This window comes from Staurois parvus, unplaced genomic scaffold (assembly GCF_062004578.1).
Source record: "Staurois parvus isolate SC_StPar_1 unplaced genomic scaffold, SC_StPar_1.0 ptg001639l, whole genome shotgun sequence".
Classification (NCBI taxonomy): domain Eukaryota; kingdom Metazoa; phylum Chordata; class Amphibia; order Anura; family Ranidae; genus Staurois; species Staurois parvus.
Window position 1 is genome coordinate 137171 of NW_028319435.1, and position 17535 is coordinate 154705.

The window sequence follows — 17535 nt, forward strand, 5'->3', positions numbered from 1 at the left end:
TCACTAATTAATTGTAAGATTTAATTTCCCGAAGGGTGGGCGGAGCATAAAATATGTACAAAGTATAAAAAGTTACAGAAATACAAAAAATACAAGAAGACACACAAATGACTTCACTATAAAATAAAAGTGAATAAAACAGAATAAAACGTTTACCGAGATCTATCCTGCGACTTGAGCAAGTCAGGGCGTCAGCAATCCATCAGTCAAATCGAACCGGCTCCATACGAATCACAAATGTCCCAATGCCCGGGTACTCCTTTCATGGGGATATGGACGTAGGCGGGACATTATTCCTCGGCCAATTGGCCATGGGGGGCTGTTCCTGTACCCGCCCACAGGATGTTCTGGGTGCTAAACTGCCCAAGTTCAATCGGACTAAGACCGGCTTAAAACACCAAGTCGGGGATTGGATTTCCGATACCAGCGCATCGGCCCAATCGCGACAGTACCAAACACCATTCCACTGTCGCCATCCAGCGCCACCTAACCATTTCCTGCATTTTCCTGGCCTTCTACCTAATCCACAATATGATTTTTAGGTGTCAGTGTGATGCACAGAGTGCCCTACAAGAAGGGAGTATTTTCATCTCTCTGCAACTAATATTTTAGCTTTTATGAGAGATGAAACATTCCCCTTTGATGTATGGAGACACTTTTAGCTCCCCAGACAGATCAGAGACCCCCTGCTGTCATGAAGCCGAAATGTCCAGAGCCACTTCCTTCTAAACCAGTTTCCCCAGAAGGTGACAAACATATTAACACAAAGGTGTCACCTCCAGGAAGCCGAGCTTTACAGCCGATAATTGATGCCTCTGTGTCTGAGTACCTCTGACTGAATATACAGTCAGGTCCATAAATATTGGGACATGGACACAATTCTAACATTTTTGGCTCTATACACCACAATGGATTTGAAATGAAACAAACAAGATGTGCTTTAACTGCAGACTGTCAGCTTTAATTTGAGGGTATTTACATCCAAATCAGGTGAACGGTGTAGGAATTACAACAGTTTTCATATGTGCCTCCCACTTGTTAAGGGACCAAAAGTAATGGGACAGAATAATAATCATAAATCAAACTTTCACTTTTTAATACTTGGTTGCAAATCCTTTGCAGTCAATGACAGCCTGAAGTGTGGAACGCATAGACATCCCCAGACGCTGGGTGTCATCCCTGGTGATGCTCTGCCAGGCCTTTACTACAACTGTCTTCAGTTCCTGCTTGTTCTTGGGGCATTTTCCCTTCAGTTTTGTCTTCAGCAAGTGAAATGCTCCATCGGATTCAGGTCAGGTGATTGGCCATTGCAGAACATTCCACTTCTTTGGTGTCTTTTGCAGTCTGCTTTGGGTCATTGTCCATCTGCACTGTGAAGCGTCCAATGAGTTGTGAAGCATTTGGCTGAATATGAGCCGATAATATTCCCGAAACACTTCACAATTCATCCGGCTGCTTCTGTCAGCAGTCACATCATCAATAAATACAAGAGAAGCAGTTCCATTGGCAGCCATACATGCCCACGCCATGACACTACCACCACCATGATCACTGATGAGGTGGTATGCTGAGGACCATGAGCAGTTCCTTCTCCATACTCTTCTCTTCCCATCACTCTGGTACAAGTTGATGTCGGTCTCATCTGTCCATAGGATGTTGTTCCAGAACTGTGAAGGCTTTTTTACATGTCGTTTGGCAAACTCTAATCTGGCCTTCCTGTTTTTGAGGCTCACCAATGGTTTCCATCTTGTGGTGAACCCTCTGTATTCACTCTGGTGAAGTCTTCTCTTGATTGGTGACTTTGACACACATACACCTACCTCCTGGAGAGTGTTCTTGATCCGGCCAACTGTTGTGAAGGGTGTTTTCTTCACCAGGGAAAGAATTCTTCGCTCATCCACCACAGTTGTTTTCCGTGGTCTTCCGGGTCTTTTGGTGTTGCTGAGCTCACCGGTGCGTTCCTTCTTTTTAAGAATGTTCCAAACAGTTGTTTTGGCCACGCCTAATGTTTTTGCTATCTCTCTGATGGGTTTGTTTTGTTTTTTCAGCCTAATGATGGCTTCACTGATAGTGACAGCTCTTTGAATCTCATCTTGAGAGTTGACAGCAACAGATTCCAAATGCAAATAGTACACTTGAAATGAACTCTGGACATTTTATCTGCTCATTGTAATTGGGATAATGAGGGAATAACACACACCTGGCCATGGAACAGCTGAGAAGCCAATTGTCCCATTACTTTTGGTCCCTTAACAAGTGGGAGGCACCTATGCAAACTGTTGTAATTCCTACACCGCTCACCTGATTTGGATGTAAATACTGAAAGGAATGATTTTCTTTCCCCCTCAGAGACCCCCGGTCTGTGGAGAGATTCCTGGTTTATCAGCAGAATTCTGGGAACACCCCTTGAACACGGAAATCACGACAGCTTATGTTCAGAGATGTTCAAAGTTTATTAGACATTAATAAGATTATATAGGATACAGAAAATAATAAGGGAGGGGGGAGCGAGTTTCAAAACTGTAACTTGTAACTTTCCATCATGAGCTAACTACATGAAACATAACATATACATTTCTTGGTACAAATTGTTTTGGCTAACTTTCTGGGAAAACAGACAGACAAAAACATTGTCAGGGTCGTGTTAGCTTCTGTTGATACATCCTTGAACAACCGAAAACAGTTTCATTAAACTTCTAATATCTCTACAAAAACTAACTTAATACTTAATACTTAAAATGGCGTACATAATACAAAATGGAAGTTATCTAGATCCTTTCAATCCCCTCTAAGATCATGAACATGATCTCAATTCTTTACATAGCCAGATAACCTTCATTTGTATTTTGCAGCTTTGTAGCTCTAGCAATGCAATAAAATGAGCATTTAAAACATAGATATAAAGATAAAACAAAAAACAATATCATGACTATGCTTACAGCGATACCTTTCATCCATGAAAAGATGGAACCAAATCCTGATCCTAACCAATCAAAAGGAGTCCATCCATCTTTTCCTATAGCTCTAGCTTCTTCCATCAAACCATCTACCTGTTCCCTGTGTTGCTTTATTATTTCATAATAATCTGGAACAGTCATTGTGGTATTATATATCCAAGTACAACATTCAGAATCCTCTGTCATCTCACAGACCTGTCAGAGCAGCACTCATGCTTTCCATAGCTAATTCTTGCATCTCCAGCTGTTCTCTAATAGCTCTGGTCTCGGTATTTAGCAACCCCATGTCCTTAGAGTTCCTCTCCAGTATATCATCAATAATGTTTGTGTAATTATTTATTTTGTTCATGAGTGTTATTCCCCATCCCGTGTAGGTAGGGAACCATGACCAAACCTTATCCCCATCCCGTGTAGGTAGGGAACCATGACCAAACCTTATCCCCTGTAGAGAATAGATCTACCTTTTCTTGTTTGGTTTCCCTTCTCTGTCTCAGAGTTAGTTGGTGTTTTGGGTATGTACTGGCTTTTACCTGGTGTTCCTTCTGGTCTATAGCTGCCATAATTGGCACTAATTGAGCTACATAGCACCAGCCCTGGACATTACTCGGTATCCAAGGGTAACAGATCTTACCACAACAGATATAGGTATTGTTTCCCAAGGAGATCGGCAATTTTTGTATTGCAGAGTGAAATTCAGGGGTGACAAGTGTGAAATAAAAAAGAAGTTTTCCAAACATAGTTTTCCCCACATTATCTTGTATCCCTTCTAAACTTTCATTCAGGGTTTTACCATTTACTTGCCAGAGTTTCACAGAAGAAGTTCCATCCCTCCTTCCAGGATCAGATATGTTTAATATGGACTGAGAAGCACATTCCCTTTCCCTTGTGGGAAGTATTCCCCAGTCTAAAACACCATTCCCTGACAACCATTCTAACAGAGACCAACTATCCTCCTGACTGGCCTCCTGACTTGAACTACAAATCAATAGGTCATCCACATATATAATGAGGACCGAACCATTGGGAGGGGTCCAGGACCTCAGTGTGGTCTGGAGGGCAAGTGAGTAGACTGCAAACAAATCTACATAGCCCTAGGCATTCTACACCAGCTCATCTGGCAATTTTCAGAATATAAATACAAATAGCGCCCTTGTCTGGTGGTCCACAGGAACCGAAAAAAATGCATTTGTTAAATCAATCACTGTAAAGTATTCTGCATCGGACAGAATGGAGGTGAGGAGTGATGGCATATCAGGCACTATTGGGGCTAATGGAACCACCAAATTATTTATGGCCCTCAAATCTTGTACAAACCTGTAAGAGCCATCCGGCTTCTTAACAGAATTGATAGGTGTGTTGTAAGGAGAAACAGTTTCTTCTACCTTCTGTTTACATGCTGTAGCAATTGGGAGGGAAGCCTTATTCTTGAAAACCCTTTTTAATTCTGTGTCAAGCTCCTCCCACATAGTTTCTCTCCCTTCTGTGGTGTTCAGTTTATAGGCAGTAGCCTGTGTATTACTTGGTTCTATGTGACTAATGCTTTTTACATTTATCCAATCCCAAGCTGGATTATTTCCCAGAATACCATCAATGATCAATCTCATATCTTCCTGTGTGTAATTTCTTCCTAAACATGCCTTTTTTAAATAAGCAAGTGTACCTCCAGGAGATACTGTAGGCTTGGGACAATGTTTAACAATCTTATTAATATCTTCTAATTCTATGGGGTTTTTTTAGAATTCGTTCTCCTGCTGTGAGAAAAGGTAGTGTCAATATAGCCACCTCCTTTCCTCCTACGGCCCCCTCATCTTCTCTTTTTCCCTCTTGTTTCTTATCCATGGATCTAAGCTGCATTCTAAATTCCTCCACCTCTCTGCCCTTTCTATGACTGGTGTCACTTCTTCTCCATTGACCATCCTTTTTCTGTAATTTTATTATATTTACCTGTCCCTGTTCTTCGTATTCCAACTCTCCTTCGTTGTCATTATTCTCCGTAAGGATGCCTTGAACTTGGCTACCCTCCTCTGGTGATTTTATACTAATGATCTGTTTGGGTCTAGTGGAGGGGCTTGGCTGTATTGGTTGTAGATCCAGGACGGGAAGTGGCGCAGGGACAGGGGCAGGGACTGGAGGGGCAGGGGCAGGAGCTGGAGCTGCAGAGACAGGAGCAGGGGCTGGAGGGGCATTAGGCTGGGGAGTAATCATCCCCAAACTAATCAAAAAATCATCATCAGCAGCATTTTTAAAACCACTTAATGAAGGATATATATTATACGGAGGGGGTGGGGTTGGTGTCTGAACTGTTTTCAGTCCAATCTTGGGTCTGCATGTCTTTTCAGATTGATGCTTTTCCTGGCATATTTTTAATGTATCCAATTTCAACTTCCTCTTTTGTTTTAAAGAGAAAATCAAATTGAACTTTCCCTTGCTATTATCAACCCAATACGGTGACCATTTTAACCAGTTTTCTCCCCCTTTCTTGGGAATGGGTCTGTACTCCCCATGGCTTCTGTCCAGCCTGCCATACAATCCACCCAGGGATTTATTAAATAATAGTCCATCCCACAAACTCTAGCAACATAATCCTTACAATTTTCTCCCTTTTCTGGGGGACCTGGTGGGTAACTACCTCCTTGACCCATATTTAGACAGTGGATAAAACAATTTTAGCTTCAAATCTTATTTTGTTCCACACAACAAATTATCTTATACTTCTACGCAACAGAAAGAAAAAGCAAAAGACAGATAAACCAGAATCTGCTCCACAGACTTATTAACCTCTTGATAACTTCCCAAAGTTATCTCTTCACTGTTTTACCAAAAACAGAGAACTGTGTTTACCAAAACACCTTTTTTTATATTATAGTGCACTATTTTGTAACTCTTACCAAAGAGTTAAGTCTGCTTTACCAAAAGCAGCTACAGGTTATCACGGGTCTATATAGACAATACAGAATGATTCAAGACCTTCCCTCAACACAGGGCAAGAAAGAGCTTTTAGTCATAAAAAGACAAAAGGTTTACTTACCAAGTGAGGTGGGTGGTCATCCCGGACGAGCCCCCAGCTGAAAGGAATGATTTTCTTTCCCCCTCAGAGACCCCCGGTCTGTGGAGAGATTCCTGGTTTATCAGCAGAATTCTGGGAACACCCCTTGAACACGGAAATCACGACAGCTTATGTTCAGAGATGTTCAAACTTTATTAGACATTAATAAGATTATATAGGATACAGAAAATAATAAGGGAGGGGGGAGCGAGTTTCAAAACTGTAACTTGTAACTTTCCATCATGAGCTAACTACATGAAACATGACATATACATTTCTTGGTACAAATTGTTTTGGCTAACTTTCTGGGAAAACAGCCAGACAAAAACATTGTCAGGGTCGTGTTAGCTTCTGTTGATACATCCTTGAACAACTGAAAACAGTTTCATTAAACTTCTAATATCTCTACAAAAAGCTAACTTAATACTTAAAATGGCGTACATAATACAAAATGGAAGTTATCTAGATTCTTTCAAATACCCTCAAATTAAAGCTGACAGTCTGCAGTTAAAGCACATCTTGTCGTTTCATTTCAAATCCATTGTGGTGTATAGAGCCAAAAATGTTAGAATTTTGTCCATGTCCCAATATTTATGGACCTGACTGTACATCTTTAATGACAATGGAATGTCCCTCCAGTTACGATTACATATTGCTACTGATCACATCTGACCTACTAAAATCTGTACATTTATGTCACATGCATGTTACACCTACCCTCCAAGGAGCCGCTGGATTTTGGGTCCCCTTATTCCTGCACAGCCAGGAAACACGCATTTCCTTAACTCTCTCACCTGGTCAGTAACCAGTCCAATGGGCTTGGGGGGTTTTTGTTGTTGTTTTATTGAGGGGAAAACCACTTGGAGGGGGATAAGGGAATGTGGGACTCCCAACGTGACTCGGTAGAACAATCTGAGGACAAACTTAATTTTCTATGTACACAAAATTACAGATCCTGGACTCTACTATGGAAGTGTGTAAAATCCGGGGACTTCCCTAGTCTGGCCATACATGTGTGGGAGCCAACACTCGGGTGTCACCTAAAAATTCTCCAAATATATAATAGGAGGAGCTAATCCAGGGAAGGGATGAATCCAACACCGGGAATGAATGAGGACATTCGGAACCAGAACTTTCCATCTCATGGCAGACCATCAGATATTAATTAACGAATTCATCAATAAACCCCCAACTCCAGGAAAGTCTACAGACGTCACTCTTCATTCCATGAATGCTGCTGAGGGACCGATCCCCGACAAGAGGACCGAGACTGACCTCAGAATGGAATTCCAGAGTCCTAACAGAGGCCGAGAGAAGGTTCACTGTGCATTGTATAAGATATGGGCCCCGTGGAGACACTTTACTATCACCGGTGATACATTGTATAAGATACGGGCCCCGTGGAGACACTTTACTATCACTGGTGATACATTGTATAAGATACGGGCCCCGTGGAGACACTTTACTATCACTGGTGATACATTGTATAAGATACGGGCCCCGTGGAGACACTTTACCATCACCGGTGATACATTGTATAAGATACGGGCCCCGTGGGGACACTTTACTATCCCTGGTGATACATTGTATAAGATACGGGCCCCGTGGAGACACTTTACTATCACTGGTGATACATTGTATAAGATACGGGCCCCGTGGGGACACTTTACTATCGCTGGTGATACATTGTATAAGATACGGGCCCCGTGGGGACACTTTACTATCGCTGGTGATACATTGTATAAGATACGGGCCCCGTGGGGACACTTTACTATCGCTGGTGATACATTGTATAAGATACGGGCCCCGTGGGGACACTTTACTATCCCTGGTGATACATTGTATAAGATACGGGCCCCATGGGGACACTTTACTATCGCTGGTGATACATTGTATAAGATACGGGCCCCGTGGAGACACTTTACCATCACCGGTGATACATTGTATAAGATACGGGCCCCGTGGAGACACTTTACTATCCCTGGTGATACATTGTATAAGATACGGGCCCCGTGGAGACACTTTACTATCACTGGTGATACATTGTATAAGATACGGGCCCCGTGGAGACACTTTACCATCACCGGTGATACATTGTATAAGATACGGGCCCCGTGGGGACACTTTACTATCGCTGGTGATACATTGTATAAGATACGGGCCCCGTGGGGACACTTTACTATCACCGGTGATACATTGTATAAGATACGGGCCCCGTGGAGACACTTTACTATCACTGGTGATACATTGTATAAGATACGGGCCCCGTGGAGACACTTTACCATCACCGGTGATACATTGTATAAGATACGGGCCCCGTGGAGACACTTTACCATCACCGGTGATACATTGTATAAGATACGGGCCCCGTGGGGACACTTTACTATCCCTGGTGATACATTGTATAAGATACGGGCCCCGTGGGGACACTTTACTATCGCTGGTGATACATTGTATAAGATACGGGCCCCGTGGAGACACTTTACTATCGCTGGTGATACATTGTATAAGATACGGGCCCCGTGGAGACACTTTACTATCCCTGGTGATACATTGTATAAGATACGGGCCCCGTGGGGACACTTTACTATCGCTGGTGATACATTGTATAAGATACGGGCCCCGTGGAGACACTTTACTATCGCTGGTGATACATTGTATAAGATACGGGCCCCGTGGAGACACTTTACCATCACCGGTGATACATTGTATAAGATACGGGCCCCGTGGAGACACTTTACCATCACCGGTGATACATTGTATAAGATACGGGCCCCGTGGAGACACTTTACCATCACCGGTGATACATTGTATAAGATACGGGCCCCGTGGGGACACTTTACTATCCCTGGTGATACATTGTATAAGATACGGGCCCCGTGGAGACACTTTACTATCGCTGGTGTTACATTGTATAAGATACGGGCCCCGTGGGGACACTTTACTATCCCTGGTGATACATTGTATAAGATACGGGCCCCGTGGGGACACTTTACTATCACCGGTGAGACATTGTATAAGATACGGGCCCCGTGGAGACACTTTACTATCGCTGGTGATACATTGTATAAGATACGGGCCCCGTGGAGACACTTTACCATCACCGGTGATACATTGTATAAGATACGGGCCCCGTGGGGACACTTTACTATCACCGGTGATACATTGTATAAGATACGGGCCCCGTGGAGACACTTTACTATCACCGGTGATACATTGTATAAGATACGGGCCCCGTGGGGACACTTTACTATCACCGGTGATACATTGTATAAGATACGGGCCCCGTGGAGACACTTTACTATCGCTGGTGTTACATTGTATAAGATCCGGGCCCCGTGGGGACACTTTACTATCACCGGTGATACATTGTATAAGATCCGGGCCCCGTGGGGACACTTTACTATCCCTGGTGATACATTGTATAAGATCCGGGCCCCGTGGGGACACTTTACTATCACCGGTGATACATTGTATAAGATCCGGGCCCCGTGGGGACACTTTACCATCACCGGTGATACATTGTATAAGATACGGGCCCCGTGGAGACACTTTACTATCCCTGGTGATACATTGTATAAGATACGGGCCCCGTGGAGACACTTTACTATCGCTGGTGTTACATTGTATAAGATCCGGGCCCCGTGGAGACACTTTACTATCACCGGTGATACATTGTATAAGATACGGGCCCCGTGGGGACACTTTACTATCGCTGGTGATACATTGTATAAGATACGGGCCCCGTGGAGACACTTTACTATCACTGGTGATACATTGTATAAGATCCGGGCCCCGTGGGGACACTTTACTATCACCGGTGATACATTGTATAAGATCCGGGCCCCGTGGGGACACTTTACCATCACCGGTGATACATTGTATAAGATACGGGCCCCGTGGGGACACTTTACTATCGCTGGTGATACATTGTATAAGATACGGGCCCCGTGGAGACACTTTACTATCACCGGTGATACATTGTATAGGATACGGGCCCCGTGGAGACACTTTACTATCCCTGGTGATACATTGTATATCTAGCTTAGTTCCATGTTATTAAAGATCAGAGACATACGCCCACCAATCAGAGTTCAGTATTCGGTCAGAGACATACGCCCTCCAATCAGAGTTCAGTATTCGGTCAGAGAAATACGCCCTCCAATCAGAGTTCAGTATTCGATCAGAGACATACGCCCACCAATCAGAGTTCTTTATTCGGTCAGAGACATACGCCCTCCAATCAGAGTTCAGTATTCGGTCAGAGACATACGCCCTCCAATCAGCGTTCAGTATTCGGTCAGAGACATACGCCCACCAATCAGAGTTCAGTATTCGGTCAGAGACATACGCCCACCAATCAGAGTTCAGTATTCGGTCAGAGACATACGCCCTCCAATCAGCGTTCAGTATTCGGTCAGAGACATACGCCCACCAATCAGAGTTCAGTATTCGGTCAGAGACATACGCCCTCCAATCAGCGTTCAGTATTCGGTCAGAGACATACGTCCACCAATCAGAGTTCAGTATTCGGTCAGAGACATACGTCCACCAATCAGCGTTCAGTATTCGGTCAGAGACATACATCCACCAATCAGCGTTCAGTATTCGGTCAGAGACATACGCCCACCAATCAGCGTTCAGTATTCGGTCAGAGACATACGTTCACCAATCAGAGTTCAGTATTCGGTCAGAGACATACCTCTACCAATCAGCGTTCAGTATTCGGTCAGAGACATACATCCACCAATCAGCGTTCAGTATTCGGTCAGAGACATACGCCCACCAATCAGCGTTCAGTATTCGGTCAGAGACATACGCCCACCAATCAGAGTTCTTTATTCGGTCAGAGACATACGCCCTCCAATCAGAGTTCAGTATTCGGTCAGAGACATACGCCCTCCAATCAGCGTTCAGTATTCGGTCAGAGACATACGCCCTCCAATCAGCGTTCAGTATTCGGTCAGAGACATACGCCCACCAATCAGAGTTCAGTATTCGGTCAGAGACATACGCCCACCAATCAGAGTTCAGTATTCGGTCAGAGACATACGCCCTCCAATCAGCGTTCAGTATTCGGTCAGAGACATACGCCCACCAATCAGAGTTCAGTATTCGGTCAGAGACATACGCCCTCCAATCAGCGTTCAGTATTCGGTCAGAGACATACGTCCTCCAATCAGCGTTCAGTATTCGGTCAGAGACATACGTCCACCAATCAGAGTTCAGTATTCGGTCAGAGACATACGTTCACCAATCAGAGTTCAGTATTCGGTCAGAGACATACCTCTACCAATCAGCGTTCAGTATTCGGTCAGAGACATACGTCCACCAATCAGCGTTCAGTATTCGGTCAGAGACATACGCCCACCAATCAGCGTTCAGTATTCGGTCAGAGACATACGTTCACCAATCAGAGTTCAGTATTCGGTCAGAGACATACCTCTACCAATCAGCGTTCAGTATTCGGTCAGAGACATACATCCACCAATCAGCGTTCAGTATTCGGTCAGAGACATACGCCCACCAATCAGCGTTCAGTATTCGGTCAGAGACATACGCCCACCAATCAGAGTTCAGTATTCGGTCAGAGACATACGCCCTCCAATCAGAGTTCAGTATTCGGTCAGAGACATACGCCCACCAATCAGAGTTCAGTATTCGGTCAGAGACATACGCCCTCCAATCAGAGTTCAGTATTCGGTCAGAGAAATACGCCCTCCAATCAGAGTTCAGTATTCGGTCAGAGACATACGCCCTCCAATCAGCGTTCAGTATTCGGTCAGAGACATACGCCCACCAATCAGAGTTCAGTATTCGGTCAGAGACATACGCCCACCAATCAGAGTTCAGTATTCGGTCAGAGACATACGCCCTCCAATCAGCGTTCAGTATTCGGTCAGAGACATACGTCCTCCAATCAGCGTTCAGTATTCGGTCAGAGACATACGTCCACCAATCAGCGTTCAGTATTCGGTCAGAGACATACGTCCTCCAATCAGCGTTCAGTATTCGGTCAGAGACATACGTCTACCAATCAGCGTTCAGTATTCTGTCAGAGACATACGTCCACCAATCCGCGTTCAGTATTCGGTCAGAGACATACGCCCACCAATCAGCGTTCAGTATTCGGTCAGAGACATACGCCCACCAATCAGAGTTCAGTATTCGGTCAGAGACATACGTCCTCCAATCAGCGTTCAGTATTCGGTCAGAGACATACGCCCTCCAATCAGAGTTCAGTATTCGGTCAGAGACATACGTCCTCCAATCAGCATTCAGTATTCAGTCAAAGACATACGTTCACCAATCAGCGTTCAGTATTCAGTCAGAGACATACGTCCTCCAATCAGCGTTCAGTATTCGGTCAGAGACATACGTCCACCAATCCGCGTTCAGTATTCGGTCAGAGACATACGCCCACCAATCAGCGTTCAGTATTCGGTCAGAGACATACGCCCACCAATCAGAGTTCAGTATTCAGTCAGAGACATACGCCCACCAATCAGAGTTCAGTATTCGGTCAGAGACATACGTCCTCCAATCAGCGTTCAGTATTCGGTCAGAGACATACGCCCTCCAATCAGAGTTCAGTATTCGGTCAGAGACATACGTCCTCCAATCAGCATTCAGTATTCAGTCAAAGACATACGTTCACCAATCAGCGTTCAGTATTCAGTCAGAGACATACGCCCTCCAATCAGCGTTCAGTATTCGGTCAGAGACATACGTCCTCCAATCAGCGTTCAGTATTCAGTCAGAGACATACGTCCACCAATTAGTATCTGAAAGGACAGAGCAGCTTCTAGGCTGGAGGTGACACCTAGATGCCAATAAAACGTTGTCACCTACTGTATGTAGTCACAGTTTGCCACCTTCTAGAAATCTAAAAAGAAGAGCTCCAGCCATTTCAGCTTCGGGAAGCAGCAGGAGACCAGGAGAGGGGACAAGGAGGAGACCAGGAGAGGGGACAAGGAGGAGACCAGGAGGGGGGACAAGGAGGAGACCAGGAGAGGGGACAAGGAGGAGACCAGGAGAGGGGACAAGGAGGAGACCAGGAGGGGGGACAAGGAGGAGACCAGGAGAGGGGACAAGGAGGAGACCAGGAGAGGGGACAAGGAGGAGACCAGGAGGGGGGACAAGGAGGAGACCAGGAGAGGGGACAAGGAGGAGACCAGGAGGGGGGACAAGGAGGAGACCAGGAGAGGGGACAAGGAGGAGACCAGGAGGGGGGACAAGGAGGAGACCAGGAGGGGGGACAAGGAGGAGACCAGGAGGGGGGACAAGGAGGAGACCAGGAGAGGGGACAAGGAGGAGACCAGGAGGGGGGACAAGGAGGAGACCAGGAGGGGGGACAAGGAGGAGACCAGGAGAGGGGACAAGGAGGAGACCAGGAGAGGGGACAAGGAGGAGACCAGGAGAGGGGACAAGGAGGAGACCAGGAGGGGGGACAAGGAGGAGACCAGGAGAGGGGACAAGGAGGAGACCAGGAGGGGGGACAAGGAGGAGACCAGGAGAGGGGACAAGGAGGAGACCAGGAGGGGGGACAAGGAGGAGACCAGGAGGGGGGACAAGGAGGAGACCAGGAGTGGGGACAAGGAGGAGACCAGGAGAGGGGACAAGGAGGAGACCAGGAGGGGGGACAAGGAGGAGACCAGGAGAGGGGACAAGGAGGAGACCAGGAGTGGGGACAAGGAGGAGACCAGGAGGGGGGACAAGGAGGAGACCAGGAGAGGGGACAAGGAGGAGACCAGGAGAGGGGACAAGGAGGAGACCAGGAGAGGGGACAAGGAGGAGACCAGGAGAGGGGACAAGGAGGAGACCAGGAGGGGGGACAAGGAGGAGACCAGGAGTGGCTCTGACCTGTCTGGGAGCTCTGACTTACATCAGCAGATCAAAGGAGTGTGTTTCATCTCTCATAAAAGCTAAAATATTAGTTGCAGAGATGAAAATACTTCCTTCTGATTGGACACTCTGTAGGCTACATCTGCATATAAAAACCATATTTGTAGCCCCTGTAGAATCCCAGAGAAATGCAGAAAACGGTTATATGGCGCCTGATTGCGACAGCTGAACAGTGATTGGTACTGTCGCGATCGGACTGATGCGCTGGTGTCGGAAATTCTATCCCCGACTTGGTGATTCAAACCGTTTCTGGTCCAATCGACTTTGGGCATTTCAGCACCCAGAACATTCTGTGGGCGGGTACAGGAACACCTATGCTAAAGATAGTTATTAAGAGGTTGTAGAATAAATTATCGTATCACCCAATATATGGTCTCCATTCAGTAGCCAAAAAAGGCATGCAAAAAAAGGGGATTTGTGAAAAGAGATTCACAGAAAAAGCGGCTACATAATGAACAGAATGTGACACTCAGAAAAATTTCCAAAAATGATGCTTTATTACACATATAGATATGACATGTGGGCAGTCGCCCTGGTTTACCATCACCTCAGTATGAGACAATACACACAGACCTAAAACCATATAAAATGACACCAAGACCGGTCTGAATACATGTGCAACAGAGAAAATGACTACAAGAGTCTAAAGTCTCTGTAGCACAAACGCATAGATGAACACTTCCCAAAGGAGGTGTATCCAAAAATTATACCATAGGTATATCATGAAACAGGTTATAATATGTAGACTGAGCTCCTACCATAATGGTTATATCCTAATCAGGGAATTACAAAAAATATACTATGGATATACAGTGGGGATGGAAAGTTTGGGCCCCCCAGCTAAAAATGTGTATTAATGTGCATAAAGAAGCCAAGGAAAGATGGAAAAATCTCCAAAAGGCATCAAATTACAGATTAGACATTCTTATAATATGTCAACAAAAGTTAGATTTTATTTCCATCATTTACACTTTCAAAATAACAGAAAACAAAACAATGTCGTCTGCAAAAGTTTGGGCCCCCTGCAGAATTTCTAGCATGCACTGCCCCCTTTGCCAAGCTGAGACCTGCCAGTGTCATGGATTGTTCTCAATCATCGTCTGGGAAGACCAGGTGATGTCAATCTCAAAGGTTTTAAATGCCCCGACTCATCTGACCTTGCCCCAACAATCAGCACCATGGGTTCTTCTAAGCAGTTGTCTAGAAAACTGAAACTGAAAATAGTTGCCGCTCACAAAGCTGGAGAAGGCTATAAGAAGATAGCAAAGCGTTTTCAGATGTCAATATCCTCTGTTCGGAATGTCATTAAGAAATGGCAGTCATCAGGAACAGTGGAAGTTAAAGCAAGATCTGGAAGACCAAGAAAAATATCAGACAGAACAGCTCGCAGGATTCTGAGAAAAACAATTCCAATCCCACATTTGACTGCACCATCCCTCCAGAAAGATCTGGCAGACACTGGAGTTGTGGTCACTATTCCACTATAAAGAGATACTTGTACAAATATGGTCTTCATGGAAGAGTCATCAGAAGAAAACCTCTTCTACGTCCTCACCACAAAAATCATCGTTTGAACTTTGCAAATGAACATATAGACAAGCCTGATGCATTTTGGAAACAAGTTCTGTGGACCGATGAGGTTAAAATTGAACTTTTGGGCCGGAATGAGCAAAGGTACGTTTGGAGAAGAAGGGGCACAGAATTGAATGAAAAGAACCTCTGTCCAACTGTGAAGCATGGGGTTGGATCAATCATGCTTTGGGGTTGTGTTGCAGCCAGTGGCACAGGGAACATCTCACGAGTAGAAGGAAAAATGGATTCAATAAAATTTCAGCAAATTTTGGATGGTGACTTGATGCCATCTGTGAAAAAGCTGAAGTTAAAGAGAGGATGGCTTCTACAAATGGATAATGATTAGAGATGAGCGAATCGAAGTATCCGAAGTGGAATTCGAGTCGAATATCGGAAAAATTTCGATTCGTGCCGAATCCGAAAAACAGCCTAATTCGGACGCGCGAATCGAAATTTTTCCGAAAATGGCGGCTGACATGTGCGGCGACGGAGCGGGGATGTCGGGGAAGGCGCGCAGACAAGGCGCGCTGCCCCATAATGCATTCCTCAACGACATGTGATCGCATCAGCCAATCAGCAGCCAGCCAGCCAGCACTGTGTAATGGTCGAGGTATATATAGCGGCCATTTTGGAAATCTTCATTTGCCTGCAGTCATTGAACAGAGGCAGACCGCTCTGTACTAGGGACAGGGACAGAGTTAGGGCCACAGAAACGAGAATTGGGGACAGAGAGAAGTTACTTAGGGACAGAGAACCATTACTCAGGGACACAGACTTGTTAATGAGGGCCACAGAATCGTTATTTAGGGACAAAGAAACGCTAGTTAGGGCCACAGAATTCATACTCAGGGACAGACAGAATTGTTACTCAGTGCCAGAGAATTGTTACTTAGGGCCACAGAAACGTTATTAGGGCCACAGAATTTTTACTCAGGGACAGACAGAATTGTTACTGAGTGCCAGAGAATTGTTACTCAGGGACAGACAGAATTGTTACTGAGTGCCAGAGAATTCTTACTCAGGGCCACAGAATTCATTCTCAGGGACAGACAGAATTGTTACTCAGGGACAGACAGAATTGTTACTGAGTGCCAGAGAATTGTTACTCAGGGACAGACAGAATTGTTACTGAGTGCCAGAGAATTGTTACTCAGGGACAGACAGAATTGTTACTGAGTGCCAGAGAATTGTTACTCGCACAGACACAAAATTGTTACTTGCACAGACACAGAATTGTTACTCGCACAGACACAGAATTGTTACTCAGGGCCACAGAATTCATACTCAGGGACAGACAGAATTGTTACTGAGTGCCAGAGAATTGTTACTCAGGGACAGACAGAATTGTTACTGAGTGCCAGAGAATTGTTACTCAGGGACAGACAGAATTGTTACTGAGTGCCAGAGATTTGTTACTCGCACAGACACAAAATTGTTACTTGCACAGACACAGAATTGTTACTCGCACAGACACAGAATTGTTACTCAGGGCCACAGAATTCATACTCAGGGATAGACAGAATTGTTACTGAGTGCCAGAGAATTGTTACTCAGGGACAGACAGAATTGTTACTGAGTGCCAGAGAATTGTTACTCAGGGACAGACAGAATTGTTACTGAGTGCCAGAGAATTGTTACTCGCACAGACACAAAATTGTTACTTGCACAGACACAGAATTGTTACTCGCACAGACACAGAATTGTTACTCAGGGCCACAGAATTCATACTCAGGGACAGACAGAATTGTTACTGAGTGCCAGAGAATTGTTACTCAGGGACAGACAGAATTGTTACTGAGTGCCAGAGAATTGTTACTCAGGGACAGACAGAATTGTTACTGAGTGCCAGAGAATTGTTACTCGCACAGACACAAAATTGTTACTTGCACAGACACAGAATTGTTACTCGCACAGACACAGAATTGTTACTCAGGGCCACAGAATTCATACTCAGGGACAGACAGAATTGTTACTGAGTGCCAGAGAATTGTTACTCAGGGACAGACAGAATTGTTACTGAGTGCCAGAGAATTGTTACTCAGGGACAGACAGAAT